At 39.3% G+C, this 16,921-nt stretch overlaps 1 pseudogene; it reads left to right on the forward strand.

Moving 5' to 3' along the window:
• The first annotated feature begins 1,140 nt into the window (after positions 1-1,140).
• On the forward strand, positions 1,141-16,275 carry LOC123940711 (annotated as a pseudogene).
• The last annotated feature ends 646 nt before the right edge of the window (positions 16,276-16,921 follow it).

A 16,921-nucleotide genomic window follows, 5' to 3' on the forward strand; every position in this document is an offset into this window, starting at 1 on the left:
AAAAAATTAAAAATTAAAAATTAAAAAAAAGACATGGTTTTACTTCAAAGGGAAGACAGTATACCTTCACAGTCTTGCTTCAGGGAAACTATATTTCCTAGCTATTTAAATTTGTGATGAAATTTACCTCAAAAGAGACCACAATTTCTCACTATAAATTCCTCCAAATCTTCCCCAAAAGATGTATAGCTATTTGCTGGAGTGTCTGCACACTGGAAAAAAGGAAATACCTAATAAATTTTCTTGCTCTGTGCCATAATAAAATACATAAAGATCTTGTTTGCCTTGATGTCCCACTAACTTCACACTACACTGACAAGATTATGCTGATGGGATCTAATGAGCAGGAAGGAGCAAGTATTTAATGTCTTAGTAAGACATATGGACAATAAACCCTGGAAAATTTAAGAACCCCAACACCACCACCTCAGTGAAGTTTTTAGGGGTTTAACAGTCTGGAACAAGTTGAGATATTTCCTCCAAGATTAAAAATAAGCTCTTGCACTTCATACCACCTACCACCAGATAAAAGGCACAATGATCGAGAGGACTTTCTTTAATTTTGGAAGCAACATATACCACCACATTTTAGTGGCTCTCCTCTAGAGAGCCACACACAAGTCTACCAATTTCAAGTGGGGCCAGAACAAGAAAAGGCACTGCAGAGGTTCAAGCTGCAGCACAAGTCTCTCTACCACTTGAACTTTATTATCCAGCAAAGCAAATCCAATGACAATTGAAATCTCTGAGGCAAATAGGGATGTTGGTTAGAACCTCTGGCAAGTAAGTACCAACAGGGGACTCACAATGCAGGCCAATAGGATTATAAAAATATATATGCCCTTTGCTGTAGATAACTATTATCCTTTTGAGAAAAATCTTTTGGGTTGCTACTCGGCACTGATAGACTGAAAATTCCTAACCATAGGACAGCAGGTGAGCATGAGTCCTGACCCTCCAATGATGAACTGATTGCCATCTAGTCATAGGTTAAGCATGTGCAGTAGCAATCTACCTATCATAAACCAAAATGAAGCAAGTTTGGAAGGTATTAAAATGTTGTTCTTGGAAAGGCAGTCTCATGAGCACAGTCTTTTGACCTCTACTTAGCCAAGTTAGAATGGGCCTTAGGTCTTGAACATGCCCTTCTCAAGAGACAAAGAGCTCATGCAGCCTGTGCTGGGCTTACTGCCTTACGTGGTATTATCTTTCCCTGTTTTAGGCTCTATGTCTGCTTCTTTGTTCTCCTTAAGTGTGTGCATCAAGAATTATGTTCACAGCCGGCGCTGCGCCGCTGTTGCTCGCCAACGCCAGCACCACCTCTAGCTTGCCAAGTTCCAGCCAAAGGAGAAGGGAGGTAGGTATGGAGGTTTCTGTACCGTCGCTCCTACAAAGCAGACAGCCCGCAAATCAACCGGTGGTAAGGCAACAAGGAAGCAACTGGCTACAAAAGCCGCTCGCAAGAGTGCGCCCTCTGCTGGAGGGGTGAAGAAACCTCATCGTTAACAGGCCTGATACGTGGCGCTCTGTGAAATTAGACGTTATCAGAAGTCCACAGAACTTCTGATCCAAAAACTTCCTTTCCAGTGTCTGGTGTGAGAAATTGCTCAGGACTTCAGAACAGATCTACACTTCCAGAGTGCAGCTACTGGTGCTTTTCAGGAGGCAACTGAGGCCTATCTGGTGGGCTTCTCAGGAGGCAACTGAGGCCTATCTGGTGGGCTTCTTTGAAGACACCAACCTGTAAGCTATCCACGTCAAATGTGTCACAATTATGCCAAAAGACATCCAGCTAGCGCATTGTATATGTGGAGGACATGCTTAAGAATCCACTATGATGGAAAACATTCCATTCTTTAAAAAAAAAAGAAAAAATTTTTCTCTTCCTCCTTTTATTGGTAGTTCTGAATGTTAGATATTTTTTTCTCATGGGGTCAAAAGGTACCTAAGTATATGATTGCAAGTGGGAAAACAGGGGACAGAAATCAGGTATTGGCAGTTTTTCCATTTTTATTTGTGTGAGAATTTTTAATATGAAAGCAGGGACATAAAACATTAATGCAAGACAAAATGTTTCAGCGAACACATTTCAGCAGTTCAACTTTATAACAATTATAAATAAACTTGTTAAATTTTTCTGGACAATGCCAGCATATGGATTTTTTTTTAAACAAGTACATTTCTTATTGACGGCAACTAAATGGTGTTTGTAGCATTTTTATCATACAGCAGATCCACCCATTCACTATAGTGTTCTGAGTTGTCCTATATCCAAATACATGTTTTTAATGTTGTCTCTCTTCCATGCTGTTCCCATAAGTTTGCTACTAAAATACATTAAGCTTTAAAAAAAAAAAAAAAAAAAAAAGTATGTGCATCAACAGCCGAAAGGCATGGCCCTAGCTTTCAGTATTTCAGACTCCATGGTGTTGGGTAAGAAATCCTTCTGCTAAGGCATGATAGAGGTGCATATAAGACACTCGCCCTCACTGGCTGCTGGGGCAGCCCCTAGCCATGAGGAGCACACTACCAGAGCTAATCTTGCTCTGTCTCTTCTCTATGTAAGAAAAGCACCATTTTAACCAGTCCATGACAGTGTTGTTCTTCCTTGGTTACTCCAATGGCTAAGATAAAGTGGGATAGAATTGTTTGAGTTCCATTTTTGATGGCTAGCATTTGTGATGATCTTTGCTATTATCCATGCAATTGCAGTCCTTCCCTGGTATTGGTTAGTACTGTTCTATTCAACAAGCTGTATTAACAAGTCACTCAGACTTTAACACAACTCTAGCTGCATTGCCTTCTGTCTCTCAACCCTTGGCTTCCGATGACACTGGTGACTGAGAAAGATATTTGTGTTCCACAAGAATCCCCATACTTATCCACTACAGAGGAAGCTCTTAGTAATCAGATGGCAAAATGATGCCAGTCATTCTTTTTCCCCAGTTACCCCAGGGCTTTCTCACTGGGACCATGAACAAAGTGACTATGAGGGCTATGCATATGCTCAACAACAAGGGACTTTCCCTAGAAATGAAAAGGCTAAATGTGATTAATCTGTCAAGAGTTGAGATTAGCAGGACACCTGGGTGGCTCAGTTGGTTAAGCGGCTGCCTTCGGCTCAGGTCATGATCCCGGTGTCCTGGGATCAAGTCCCACATCGGGCTCCTTCTTTGGCAGGGAGCCTGCTTCTCTCTCTGTCTCTGCCTGCCACTCTGTCTGCCTGTGCTCGCCCTCGCTCTCTCTCTCTGACAAATAAATAAATAAAATCTTAAAAAAAAAAAAGAAAAAGAGTTGAGATTAGCACTGACCCCCAGTTAAGGCACCATTTTCCAGGAGTACAGACCACTACCAGGTGGCAGGCTGATTACACCGAACTCCATCCAAAATGGATAGAGCATAAATTCATCATCACTGCAAGAGACATCTATTCTGAATATGGACTTGCCTGTACTGTTGAAGTGGGAAGGTGGCAGTGGAGCACCACGATCCATAAACACACAGAATACGTTATACATGGCCACAGCATTTTCCATATTGTTGCTTCTGACCAATGAACTTATTCCACAGCAAAGTGCAGCAATGGGCTTATACCCATAAAATAAACTGGCTATTGAAAGGTGGAGTAATTTACTGAAGACTCATTTATAACACTAGTTAGTACCCTACACAGGGGAGGGGCTCCACTTATTATTATAGCTAATAAATCACTCCCCAAATTGTTGCTTCTTGTCCTGGCAACTTGAGCTCTGCTAGTTTGGAGGTCTTAGTTCACAAGGAGGCAATGCTTCAAGCAGAGGGCACAACAATGATTTCACTGAATTGGAAAATGAGATTGGTCATTTTAGGTCTGTGACACTAAACCAACAACAGGAAAAAAAAAGAAAGAAAGAAAGAAAAGATTACTCTTCTGACTGGAGTGATTGATGCCAATCACCAAGGGAGAATTAGGTTGTTGCTACAAATGAGGGCAAAAAGAACTCTTTCTGGAACAGGAGATTCTTTACAGTGTCTCTCCATATGTTCAAGAACAATAGTAAAGCTTAATGTAAAACTACAGCAACCAAACAAAATGCAGGATAACTGAGGAGTCAGTCTTCAGGAAGGCGTGCGTTACTCCACCAGATAAAGAACCCCAACCACCTGAGGTTCTAAGAGGAAGGAAGAGGAAATATAATAACTGTAGTAGAAAAAGGAAGCCACTGATATCAATTATAGGCTTATCACCATTTAGAGAAACAAGATTTAAAGTAGCTTTGCATATTTTCTCTTTGCTTGCCATATGTATGTGTATATTTATATATCCTAACAATTTTCTTCTTCTACCTTCTTTCATCTTCATTTTATATACGAGTTGTTGGAGGTTAACTTTACGATTTCCTTTGTAAGTAACAAAATATTCTGTGGGTATTTGATAGAATTTTTTTTCTTCTTTGATAGAATTTGATGAGTAATGAATATAGTCAATGATAGATATAATGACTGTTGGGACCGTGTGTCCCCTCATTTTGGGAAAAGGATAAGATCTTCTTCACTTGTAAGAAGGATTTGTTCACTGTTGTACAGAAGTTCAAATGTGTACAGAAGAGTGTATATGGGAGCAGAGTAACCAAAGGACTATACTGTAGCAATTATCAATGTGCTGTCCCTGAGGAGCAGATAGACACATTATTGCCTCCCATATGATACTGAGATCTGTAAATATTTCTCCTTTGTCAGTTGGCGTAACAGGCTTAGTCACTTGATGGTTCTGGAGGCACAGTGGAGAAGGAAGGGATTCCTATTCTAGTCTGGTGCGCTCCTCTCATAAAGGTCCTACAGCATACACGGCCTCACTAGCATCTACTCCTACGACATAAGCAGCTTCTCCAGCACCCAGTTCCCAAGGTGTACAGCATCTGGCAGTCCCCAGTGGCCAAAAGCCTTCCCCAGCACCCCTTCAGGCAGCTTCAGTAGCAACATATATGTCCATGAATGGCTTTCCTCAGCCTCCCTGTGGGTCACCTTGAGGCGAGTTCCAAGGTATGGTACCTTCCTATGGATGCTTTCCTAAAATTCAAAGGGCAGATTTCCAACAATTCTGCCAGCACAGCACAGCACAGCACAACACCTAAGTTCTTAGATAAAGAGAGAGTGGGAGGGAGGGGCAGAGGGAGAGAGAGAATCCTAAGCAGGCTCCACGCTCAGCATGGAGTCAAGCATGGGGATCTATCTTACGACCCAAAGATCATGCATGACCTAAGCCAAAATCTAGAGTTGGTCACATAACCAACAGCCACCAAGGTGCCCCTGAATGATATATGGTTTTGATCCCTGTCTATTGTAAATATTCATATTAAAGTAAATTTTAAGTGATGTGAAGCAGATATCTCAAAATATGACTCTACAAGCATTTTTGTTGTCCTCATCATCCAACTGATGTTCACATCTTTATTAACTCTATACACACCTTGAAAAGGTAAAGAACATTTCTTGAGCCTCTAGCAAGAGACAGGAACTCAATCCTCACAGAAAACCTACTACTGACCCATTTTGTATTTGAGAATACTAGCTAGGGGAGCTAAGCCATTTGATCAATATCAAGTAGCTAATAAGCAACCAAGCTAGAATTTGAATCTTGGCCTTCATAGTTCTAAAGTCCAAAGAACTCTAGAACCATGAAAAACAAATGAGAACAGAAGAAAAATAATCCAAAAATAATACTCTGACCCTAAAAATGAGATCCACTTCAATTCAACACATTTGTCTGTTTATACTAAAGTAATATTTTAAGATGGCATCAAACCTTTTGTTCCAGAAATTCTGCTTTAAGGAATCCAAGTAAGAAAATTCAATAAGGTGCAAATGTTTATGAACCAAAAACATGGGCAACCCCATGTATCTATATACAGGTTGATAAATAGGTTGATAAGTTACAGCACAGACCCAAAATCAAATATTACGTAGTCACTAAAATAAACTTTTCTAGAAGTTTCAATGAAATGGTAAGTGAAGAAAATCATGATACAGAACACTGTAAAATGTAAAATTAATTATGTAAACATACAACACATACATACACATTATTTTTTAAAAAATAAAAGGCCAGATTTACACAGATTAGTTCAGCCTAATGGGAATGCAAAGAAATTTCTTTTCTGTACAGTTGGCTGTTTTCTAAAATATCCATAGTAAGCATCATTATACTTATAATAATACATGTAAGCTGTTTGTAATAAAGTACTTTTCAAACTTTCTAAATGGGCAAATATTTGATTTCCCAAATAATTTTTCTATAGGAAATAATTTTAGAGTTGTGTAGTTGTATTTATAAGGAATATTTACAAGACCAACATTCTAATGTTAGTTCAGTTAATAGCCAAAATTTACATTATCATATGCAAAACATGTGTAAATTTAATCATAGCCCTCCTAATCAATTTATATATATGGATAACACCCTAGAAAACCTGACCTTAACCCATGATACAGAATTCTTATTTCAACTTCTGAGAACTATGATAGTAAGCTCCAAGTCTCTCTTCAGTTCATTTCCTTGAGTTGAATTTTTGTTATAAAGACAAACCCAGAAACTATTAGTTCTCTAAGCCTGAATGCAGCCTTTCTCCCTGTTCCCCCTGATAATGGCATTCAGTTCAGGGCAACAGATTATGATAATGTAAACCACATACTTATTTTAATTACTTTCCACATTTTCCATTTGCCATCTTGTCAGAACACTGTATGAATCATAGTGAACAATTAGTGCACTGGAAGAAAAGATGTGCAAAGCTAAATCAAAGCCTAGCTCAGTTAGTTGCTCAGGCCAATGTCATGATGATTCTGACAGTCCCATTTCCTTAAGACTGAAGCCACCAAATTACACTTGACTTGCTCTTCACGAGAGAGAAGGTCTACTGATTCAACTACCAAGAGCTTCCTCTCACTTTCCCTAGGTTCATGAGGAACCACACAGAGCAAAGCCATGTACTAAGAAAACTTCTTCAGGACTAACCTAGGACTTACCTTCCCATCTTCACATTGCCCAGTGTAGCCCCTGCACAAAGCTGGTATTCATATATGCTGAGCAGATTAACCTACATGGCATACTCATTTGGTGAAGGAGAAAAGCTGTTTGCAGCAGTCTAGGATTTCTTCCTTGTTCTCAACAATAAAAGATCAATGTGTTTATTTCTTGTGGAATATGCAGTTGCCAGACTGACTGGTGGTTTAGTTCTAAGAAAAGAAAGGCTTTGTTGCTTAGGTTTTCTCAACTGACATAACTTCTATTTTTGTAGAGTTATAGAACCACTGAGGTTTTTCTAGTGGCTTTCACTTATTTAATTCAGGAACCACGGAGCAATAGAATTTTTACTCTGCTAATATTTGGGATTCTAAATAAGACCTAGATATGAGGAAATAACAAGCCAAAATGGCAACTTAAGGGCATCAAAACCCTTCCTACTGAGACCTTCTTATTTATAATCTTTCCAGATTCCAATAAATTACCCCACTGTTCACTGCTTTGGATTCAATCCCTGAAAGCATGTGATAAAAAGGCAAGAGTATAATCTGAAATAAATAATAATATATTGGCATGAAACTTTATAGTTTTGTTCTTATAAACTTTTTAAAAAGATATTTAAATTATCTTTTATTTAAAGATTTTATTTATTTATTTATTTACAGCGAGAGAGAGAGAGAGAGAGAGAGATCACAAGTAGGCAGAGAGGCAGGCAGAGAGAGAGAGAGGGAAGCAGGCTCCCTGCCGAGCAGAGAGCCAGATGTGGGACTCGATCCCAGGACCGTGAGATCATGACCTGAGCAGAAGGCAGTGGCCTAACCCATTGAGCCACCCAGGCGCCCTAAATTATCTTTTTTTAAGATTTTATTTATTTATTTGACACAGAGAGAAATCACAAGTAGGCAGAGCAGCAGAGGGGGGGGGGGAAGGGAGCCCAATGCGGGGCTTGATCCCAGGACCCTGAGATCAGAGGCTTAACCCACTGAGCCACCCAGGCGCCCCAGTTCTTATAAACTTTTAAACTCATTCTGAATGTGTTTTAGAATTATATGTGCTGGTTAAGCTTGGATTTGTTACTAGGAAGTGATATGCCCTCTAATAGAGAGTTGTTTGTGTTCTGAACCATGTTTATGAGTTTTGAGCTTCAGTGAAGTGGTTAATGAGTACATTTAACCACTGTATTTAAATTATCTGAAAATTTCAACTAGCACCTGACAAGATGGAAGGGAGAAGGAAATTCTCTCTCAGTTGCTGAGAGAGATTATAATGCTATTCCACTGAATGGGAAAAAGAGTACCTGGGGAAGACAGAGATGAAGGCCCCCACCACTATGTCACCTTTCCTTTTGGCTTCTGTTAAAAAATGGAAAGGAAACTCTAAAGGGAACTAGGTTAGAATTATGAGATAATGGCTTCAGTAGCAGTTATAGCACATTTAATGAAATGATTCACTAATTTGAAATAGTCATAGGTACTACAACATGGAATTTCAAGAAATTCTGGAGCCACACTGGTCTACCATAGCCAAGAATAGCACCCAACTCTGCGCCAACAGTAAATTCAAGGAGTGGTTGTAAAAAACACTCTTGGGTCATTTTTCCAGAAACCGCTATGGAGTACTCTCCAGATATCTGCCTAGTAAAATGAAGAATTTCTGACCACCTGCTTCATAGTAACACCACTTCCTGGCCTTACACTTCACAGACTTTTGCTGACTTCCATATCCAAGTTGACCAGAATATGAAGCATATAGAAATAAACCTTTACGAAATACTGAAAAGGCAACTTTAACAAAATGATAGAGAGATAGACATAGAGATAGAGATAGAGAACAATAAAAAGGCTGGAGCTTGAAGAAAAAGAAAAGAGGGAAGGGGTTATGGCCTTCTAGGAATTTTCATCTTATCATTAAGGTCCAATTCAATTGCTCCCATCTTCTGAAGACTTCCCAAATGTACCCCCTCACCACCACAATTAATTGGTTCCGTGTTTCTCTAGCATATTGAGTATGATTCCTAACAGCAATTTTGCTCTATATTGAGGTCTGCAGACTCTCATAAAGGGCTAGGCAGTTTCTGTTGCAGTTATTCAATCCTTCCATTTACCATAAAAACAACCACAAACAATATATAAATCAATGGGCATGGCTGTGTTCCAATAATTTTATTTCCAAAAACAGGTGGCAGGATGGACATGGTTCATGGACCATAATTTGCCAACCCCTGCTTGATATCATATTTATTTATGCATTATCTCTCACTCATCCTGCATATTCCTTGACAGAATATCGCATGCATATTGAATCCTATGTGATTCACACACAGTAAGTGCTATGGACTGAATGTTGTATCTGCCCCCCCAAAAAAATCCTATGTTGAAAGTCAGTCCTCAATGTGATGGTATTAGGACAATGGGGCTTTTAGAAGGTGATTAGGTCACGACAGTAAATTCTTCATGAATAAGATTAGCACGCTTATAAGAAAGACCTGGAGAGCTTCCTCTTTCCTCTTTCACCCTGTGAAGACACAAGACAGCCCTCTACGAACCAGGAAGACAACTCTAACCAGATACCAAATATGCCAGTGCCGTAGCTTCTTTTTTTTTTTTTTAATATTTTATTTATTTGACAGACAGAAATCACAAGTAGGCAGAGAGGCAGGCACAGAGAGAGGGAGAGGCAGGCTCCCCGCCGAGCAGAGAGCCCGATGCGGGGCTCGATCCCAGGACCCTGAGATCATGACCTGAGCCGAAGGCAGAGGCCTTAACCCACTGAGCCACCCAGGCACCCCAGTGCCGTAGCTTCTTAGAACTGTGGCAAGTTAAGTTTCAGTTGTTTACAAGCCACCTAGTCTGTGGCATTTTTGTAGGAAGCTAAATAAACTAAGACAGTAAGGGTTAAATAAGTGTTTTCAGAATATATAAACTGACAGAAGCTATAAGAAAAAGCATTGTTGGGCGCCTGGATGGCTCAGTGGGTTAAGCCGCTGCCTTCGGCTCAGGTCCTGATCTCAGGGTCCTGGGATCGAGTCCCACATCGGTCTCTCTGCTCAGCAGTGAGCCTGCTTCCCTCTCTCTCTCTCTGCCTGCCTCTCTGTCTACTTGTGATCTCTGTCAAATAAATAAATAAAATCTTTAAAAAAAAAAAAAGAAAGAAAAAGCATTGTCTCATTCCTTTCTGAAGTCCAGATCAACAATGACTACCAGACTTCTCTTATTTACAGCTGGGAGGAGAATAATTCCTCAGCAATTATGAGCATCAGTTTAAAAATTCATAGAGAAGTTCTTCTATGACCCTGAATATAACACAACCCCTTTTAAAACCCCAGAGGTATTATTATAACACCACCTCCCATCTCCAGTCCCTCAAACCTTTACCACTGTCCATTCTACGTTTCAATGTTCAAAGAGCATTCTTTGGCAAAGATTGACAAGAAACAACAAATTTTGGAGAGGTTATGGAGAAAGGGAAACCCTCTTATACTGTTGGTGGGAAAGCCAGTTGATGCAGCCACTTTGGAAAACAGGGTGGAGGTTACTCAAAAAGTTAAAAATAGAGCTACTCTGTGACCTAGCAATTGCACTACTGGGCATTTACCACAAAGATACAGATGTAGTGCAAAGAAGGGCCATGTGCACCCCAGTGTTCATAGCAGCAATGGCCACAGTCGCGATGCCCTTCAACAGACAAGTAGATAAAGAAGATGTGCCATATATAAAATGGAGTACTACTCAGCCATCAGAAAGGATGAATACCCAACATTTGCATCAACATGGATGAAACTGGAGATTATACTAAGTGAAATCAGTCAATTAGAGAAAGACAATTATCATATGGTTTCACTTATTTGTGGAACATAAGGAATAGTATGGAGGATATTAGAAGAAGGGGAAAATGAAGGGCGTGAATCAGAGAGGGAGACAAACAGGAGAGACTATGGACTCTGGAAATCAAACTGAGGGTTTTAGAGGGGAGGGTGGTGGGGGGATGGGTGAGCCCAGTGATGGGTATTAAGGAGGGCACATATTGCACGGAGCACTGGGTGTCACTGCAGTGAATCATGGAACACTACATCAAAAACTAATGATGGTGACTAACATAACATGATTAAAAAAAGAAGAGTATTCTTCATGACACAAAAAAGAGAAAAATAAATATAGATTGAGAAGATCAAGTTTTTTGCTGAACAATCAACATTATGCTAACCACTTTAAATTGTTTTCCCTATCACAAGAACATTTTTTTTCACTTTTTTAAATTTCTTTTCAGCGTAACAGTATTCATTGTTTTTGCACCACACTCAGTGTTCCATGCAATACGTGCCCTCCCTATTACCCATCACCTGGTTCCCCAACCTCCCACCCCCCGCCCCTTCAAAACCCTCAGGTTGTTTTTCAGAGTCCATAGTCTCTCATGTTTCATCTCCCCTTCCAATTTCCCTCAACTCCCTTCTCCTCTCCATCTCCCCATGTCCTCCATGTTATTTGTTATGCTCCACAAATAAGTATCACAAGAACATTTTCATCTATTTTCTTCCACTACTGCATGCTTAGGTAAGCAAAACCAAACTGTACTAGAAACTTATTTAAAACACTGTAGAATGACTTTTTAAATACAGTTTCAATAAACTTTAGGAGTCAATACTATAAAGACTTGAAATATAGTGACTCATTAAAAAAACACTCCCACTTAGAACCTTCTCTAGTGGTTAATCGCAACTTCAGGCTGCTTTGATTTATGACATTGGCCACTGTGGCCCAGCCATTTAATCTTATAATCAACATCAATCATCAATTTTTATTACAACATTTTGCAGGCTGAGCAAAAGATATTTCTCCTGAGGACAAATTAGGCACCCCAAAGTGACTCTTGCAAATAAATACTACTGGCCATAACTTGCTGTGCTACAGTTCACTCACAGCAATTCATTCCATAAATGCCACAAAAGCCAAAGGCAAGTGTATAATTTTTAAAAATAAAAAAAACTGTCCAAAGAGATTCATATAATATAATGGCTATCTAGTGACTGAATAAAGATTTTTAGTGATTCAATGACAACATGTACATTCACTTATGCCTCCAATGGTTGTCATCCAAAAGATATTAAGTGTGTCCAAATATCCTTCAAGACAGATCATAACTCACCATTAAGATGATGCAAGGCCCTATTAGGCTGACAGGTAGACTTCCCCATTGGTTCCAGGTGCTCATCTCTGAGCTTGCACTCAATAGTGAAAAAGTAATGGCTAAACAAAAGACACTATGCAGAATGGCTAATTGCCAGATATACCACCAATAAATCAGCTGGACCCCATTAATAAGTAATGGCGCTCAATTTTCTGTTAATTCAGATACTCCCTGCAAACCCAGGGAGCTCTTTAAAAGTAACTGCAGTAATAATTTCCCTTTATGTAAGTCAAATAAAATTATCATTTAATCCTAGAGTTGTATCCTGTAGAAATAATCATTATGATTAATTATTAATTATTTCTCAGCACAGATTCTAGGAAACCAGAGTCCTGGGTTCACTATTCCAGCCTGGTTATCAATATGCATGCAGCTTGTTGTGTCTAACTTCCCACGTTGCTGTTGGTAAAACAGGAAAGCCCAAAATATTATATAAATAATATATAAGTCTAGATTTAATCACTATTGACAATAAGAACAAAATAGTTTGTTTCATCTGACAGTCTCTATGTGCTTACTTGATTCTCCAGATTTTACCATGTCTGGCACAAGAGGGATATAGAAAAGTGTTTTTAAACAAGAAGGATATAAAGAAGTGCTCAACAGGGAGCCCAAGGGTTTGCTGTTAATTGCGGTGAAGTGGAAGTGCATCCCTTAATCTTGCAGTTTTTCCTCCAAAAAAAGCACTCCTATATTTTGCTCTTTTTTTTTTCTTCCTATCAGGCAGAAGAAATGATGAAATACTGTCTCTTCCTGGAGAGTAACATGTTCAGAACCAATCTAAGCAATTGCTATGACACTGGTCAAAAATACAGTTAAAAAAAAAAAAAGCTTGTGTTTCTATAGCATCATTTTTCCCCTGCATTACTAGGATTTTATCTCCAGCAAAGGATTTCAATGTCAACACTTGAAAATATCCTAGCTTTCTTGCTCCGAGGAACAAACAAGAGGACTTATGCAACAGCACTCTGTAGAATAGTAAAGTGTCATATGCATGCTGGACATGTATAGGATATTATTACTAATATAGTTTAGGAATAATAATAATAATATGCACTTAAACTTTCCAACTTTCCATAAAAGTATCCCTCCACAGTCTATTAATCCAAGCCCTGTCTGCAGTCTGGTATTTATATGTGCAGCATATCCTTTGAGAGCTATTCTAGACTGAATGCATACATTTAAAAAATATAATCACTCCCAAATTACAAATCATGGAGTATTTTTCAAAAGACTACAGTGGCTATTATAATGGGTAAACATATTTAAACAACATTAGAGCTTTTTAAAAACTGTATTAAGAAATGTCACAGTGATGGGGCGCCTGGGCGGCTCAGTGGGTTAAGCCTCTGCCTTCAGCTCAGGTCATGATCTCAGGGTCCTGGGATCAAGCCCCGCATCGGGCTCTGCTCAGCAGGGAGCCTGCTTCCCCCTCTCTCTGCCTGCCTCTCTGCCTACTTGTGATCTCTCTCTCTCTCTCTGTCAAATAAATAAATAAAATCTTAAAAAAAAAAAGATGTCACAGTGATTGTTTTGTGGGTCTTCAAATGACTGAGTTGAGATACATAAAGATAGATAGAGAGATAGATAGATATTGAGTTATCAGAGCCTTCTTCTTTGCAAGTTGCCCAAATGGCATCTCCCAAACTCTTATTTTCCTGGGTCTTGTAAGACGATTCCATCTTCCCCTACCAATATGAACGATGAAGATAACTCAATAAAGTCAGTGTTTGGGAAGACACTGGGATCCAGGCAATGTGAATTTCTAGCACCTAAACCACAAGAATTCCTGCTTGTTTTAGTGTTATTTTCAGTACCCACATATTTTTAAATAAATACATAAAAATTTTCTCACTTTATCTTTAGTACTTGAAATCTATTTTAAAAAGGATCAGGACCTTTTGTTCAAATTAATAACTAGCTTATGATGTGCATAAATTTGCTTAATTGAGTTCAAAAGGCTCAAAGCCTAAATATATAAGATAAAATAAATGAATTACTGCTACAACTCTAAAGTGCATTTAAATTCAATGTTCAAGACATGAAGAATATTTTCCTACCATCTCTTAAACCAATCAAGGTAACATTTTGGGTCAGAGAAAATAAATATTCATATGACAGTTCTTATTGTGAGTTCTTATAGATGGAGGTCACCAACCAGGGATGAACTTAGATTTCTCCACAAAGCCCAGTGAAGAATGCAGGTCCTCAGTCTTGGGGCAAGATCACCATTAAGCGCATAGGTCATTATATGTACCCAGAACATCCTATGTCCACCAAAGCACCAGTTTTGCCCATCGCCACACAAAATCCTAGGAAGACCTGACAGACTATGAGAACTACACAGATGTTGCCAAGTACCCCAATGATTTTGTTTAATGCCTGCTATATTATACATTATACATCTCCAACACTGCACCAAAGAAACCCACTGGTGACATAGACATAAAGAGCTACAATTTGCATGATTTCTCCATCAGAAGCAGAGCTTCCCAAACAGTAGCAAATGTGCCATGATTTTAGATAAAACACAAACAAACCTTCAAATGAAATTAGTAGTTACATATTTATTTTCATGGACATTTAAAAAATATGACTATCAAACCAACTTCAAATTTTTATTAAGATGTGACTATTCTTAAAATTTTTAAATTCAAATATAAGTTGACACACTAAAAATTAAAAATATGTTAATTTAAATTTGAATTTTAGAACTTTAAGAATGTAATAGTAGGTGGATATGGCTTAAAAGATGATGATGGTTTGCAAATTTCTGAATATTTAGAAGTGCCAAGGCCTTTTGTTTTTACTAAGAATGTATTCGTTTTTAATATTTAATGCTAAAGATGCCAAAAGTTTAAATTGAGAAATTTTCAGGTGTAAGTAGTCCTGGGAAATTTTCCCCCTTGGGGTCCCTTAATGGCCTATTCATTGATAGGGTGAATATGAGTAATAATCCTGATATTTGTGTGCTAAGCTGTGACTACAATTACATATATATCTAACATATATGTAAACACATTTTAGATATATGTAAATACATAAAAATTACATACATTTCTCTATATAGAAATATTTAAGCTTAAAACTGTGGTCATGCACAATGCAGGCAAAAAATTTTTTTAGTTCTCAATTTTTAAAAAATTTTAAAAGGTTCCTGATGCCCTATTGGGCTGAGTGACTGAGACCTGGGGCAGGTGTTCTGACCCTTTCCAAGGGCTCATTTGCAAAACAGGGGCAATAATAATCTCCACTTCAACAGGTCATGGTCAGGTGTAAAGGAGTGATTTCTAAAAAAGCTTTTTAAATAAATGTGTGTGTGTGTGGTGTGTGTATACACATATATATGTGTGTTTGTGTGTATATATATATAATTCTATTATTCTTATAACCTTTTTATGGGAAGGTCCACAGTTTTCCAAGAGGATTTAAAAAAAAAAAAACAAAACTTCTCTGCCCCTAAATTTTAGGCTGCAGTTGAGCTCACCTCCAGGAAGTTCAGGGGCAGAGCAAACAACTGCAGGGCCAGACCCATGTGCCACAGCATGGCAAATGCTAGTTTTCATAACCATATGAGAAAGCAGTTTACCACTGTTTTCCTTTGGCCCAGATCAGTGTAGTACCATTACCCCCTGCCGACAGGGCCCTGGATTTTGAAGGAGGATGACAAACCGAACACCGGCAAACATGCCCCTCAGCCACCTGGCTTCCTAATGAAGAACTAACAGATTGTCTGCATTTCCCAGCCTTCCCCTTAACCTCTGAGATTCGGGTCTCATTAAAGACCAGGCCCGAAGGATGGCGCAGTGGCAGCGTGAATGCAATGACGTTCACCAGTTAATTCCCATTCAGGCAAAGCTAAATGGGGCCAGCTCATCTCTCGCTCCGCACATTTCATTGCAATTGCGGGTATTCTGGAATCCAACAAAGAAGTTTCTGAGAATACCACATTCGTTCCACACCTGACCCCAACACCACAGCCGCTCTCCCAGGACCCCTTATTTGTGAACAGCAACTTAATGACCTGCCTTTCCATCCTGGAGGATGCCTTCCTGAGCAACAGGCACACAGAAGTGCTACAGCCATGAACTCCCTCCTCCAAGGCAACTGCAGCCAGGGCATTGTGAGGCAGAGGTGCTCTCCGCCCTCATCCTGGTGCGTGTCGCGCCTGGCAGCGGAGCGTGAGCCGCATTGGCTGCCGCCTCCTCACTCCCACAATGCCCAGCACCCGGCACAGTCCGCAAGGGCCGCCGGGAGGACTGGCTGCCTCCCACGCGAGTAGGCGAGGCGGGGCGAGGCGGTGTCTTCCCTCAGAAACGGAAATGATTAGTTCCCCTAATCTTATGTGTCTCAGTAAGTAAGAGACACAAAGGTTTTGTGGGCTTATCTGTCCTGGTGAACCAGCAGAGCTGTTTGGAAGATCATGAGATGTCTGTGCAGGGTTGTTAAGATCTAAGCTATGAAACTCGAAAGCCTTTTCCCAAGTATTTGGAAGTCAGATTTTCCCCCAGTTCTGCAAACCCTACTTAATCCAGTTTAAAAAAACAAAACAAAACAAAAAAACCCACCATATAATAAGGTATCAGATATACTTAGTTTACATTTCAGCTATTAGGTGGTTCCTTATACACTATATGCTAAGGAATTTTTTTTTTTTTTTTTACTGGTGAGTTTTTTTTTTAAGCATATTTTCTAGCTTAACAGTTCCAGAAACACTTTCAGTTCTACTTTTCA

This window comes from Meles meles, chromosome 4, assembly GCF_922984935.1.
Source record: "Meles meles chromosome 4, mMelMel3.1 paternal haplotype, whole genome shotgun sequence".
NCBI lineage: Eukaryota > Metazoa > Chordata > Mammalia > Carnivora > Mustelidae > Meles > Meles meles.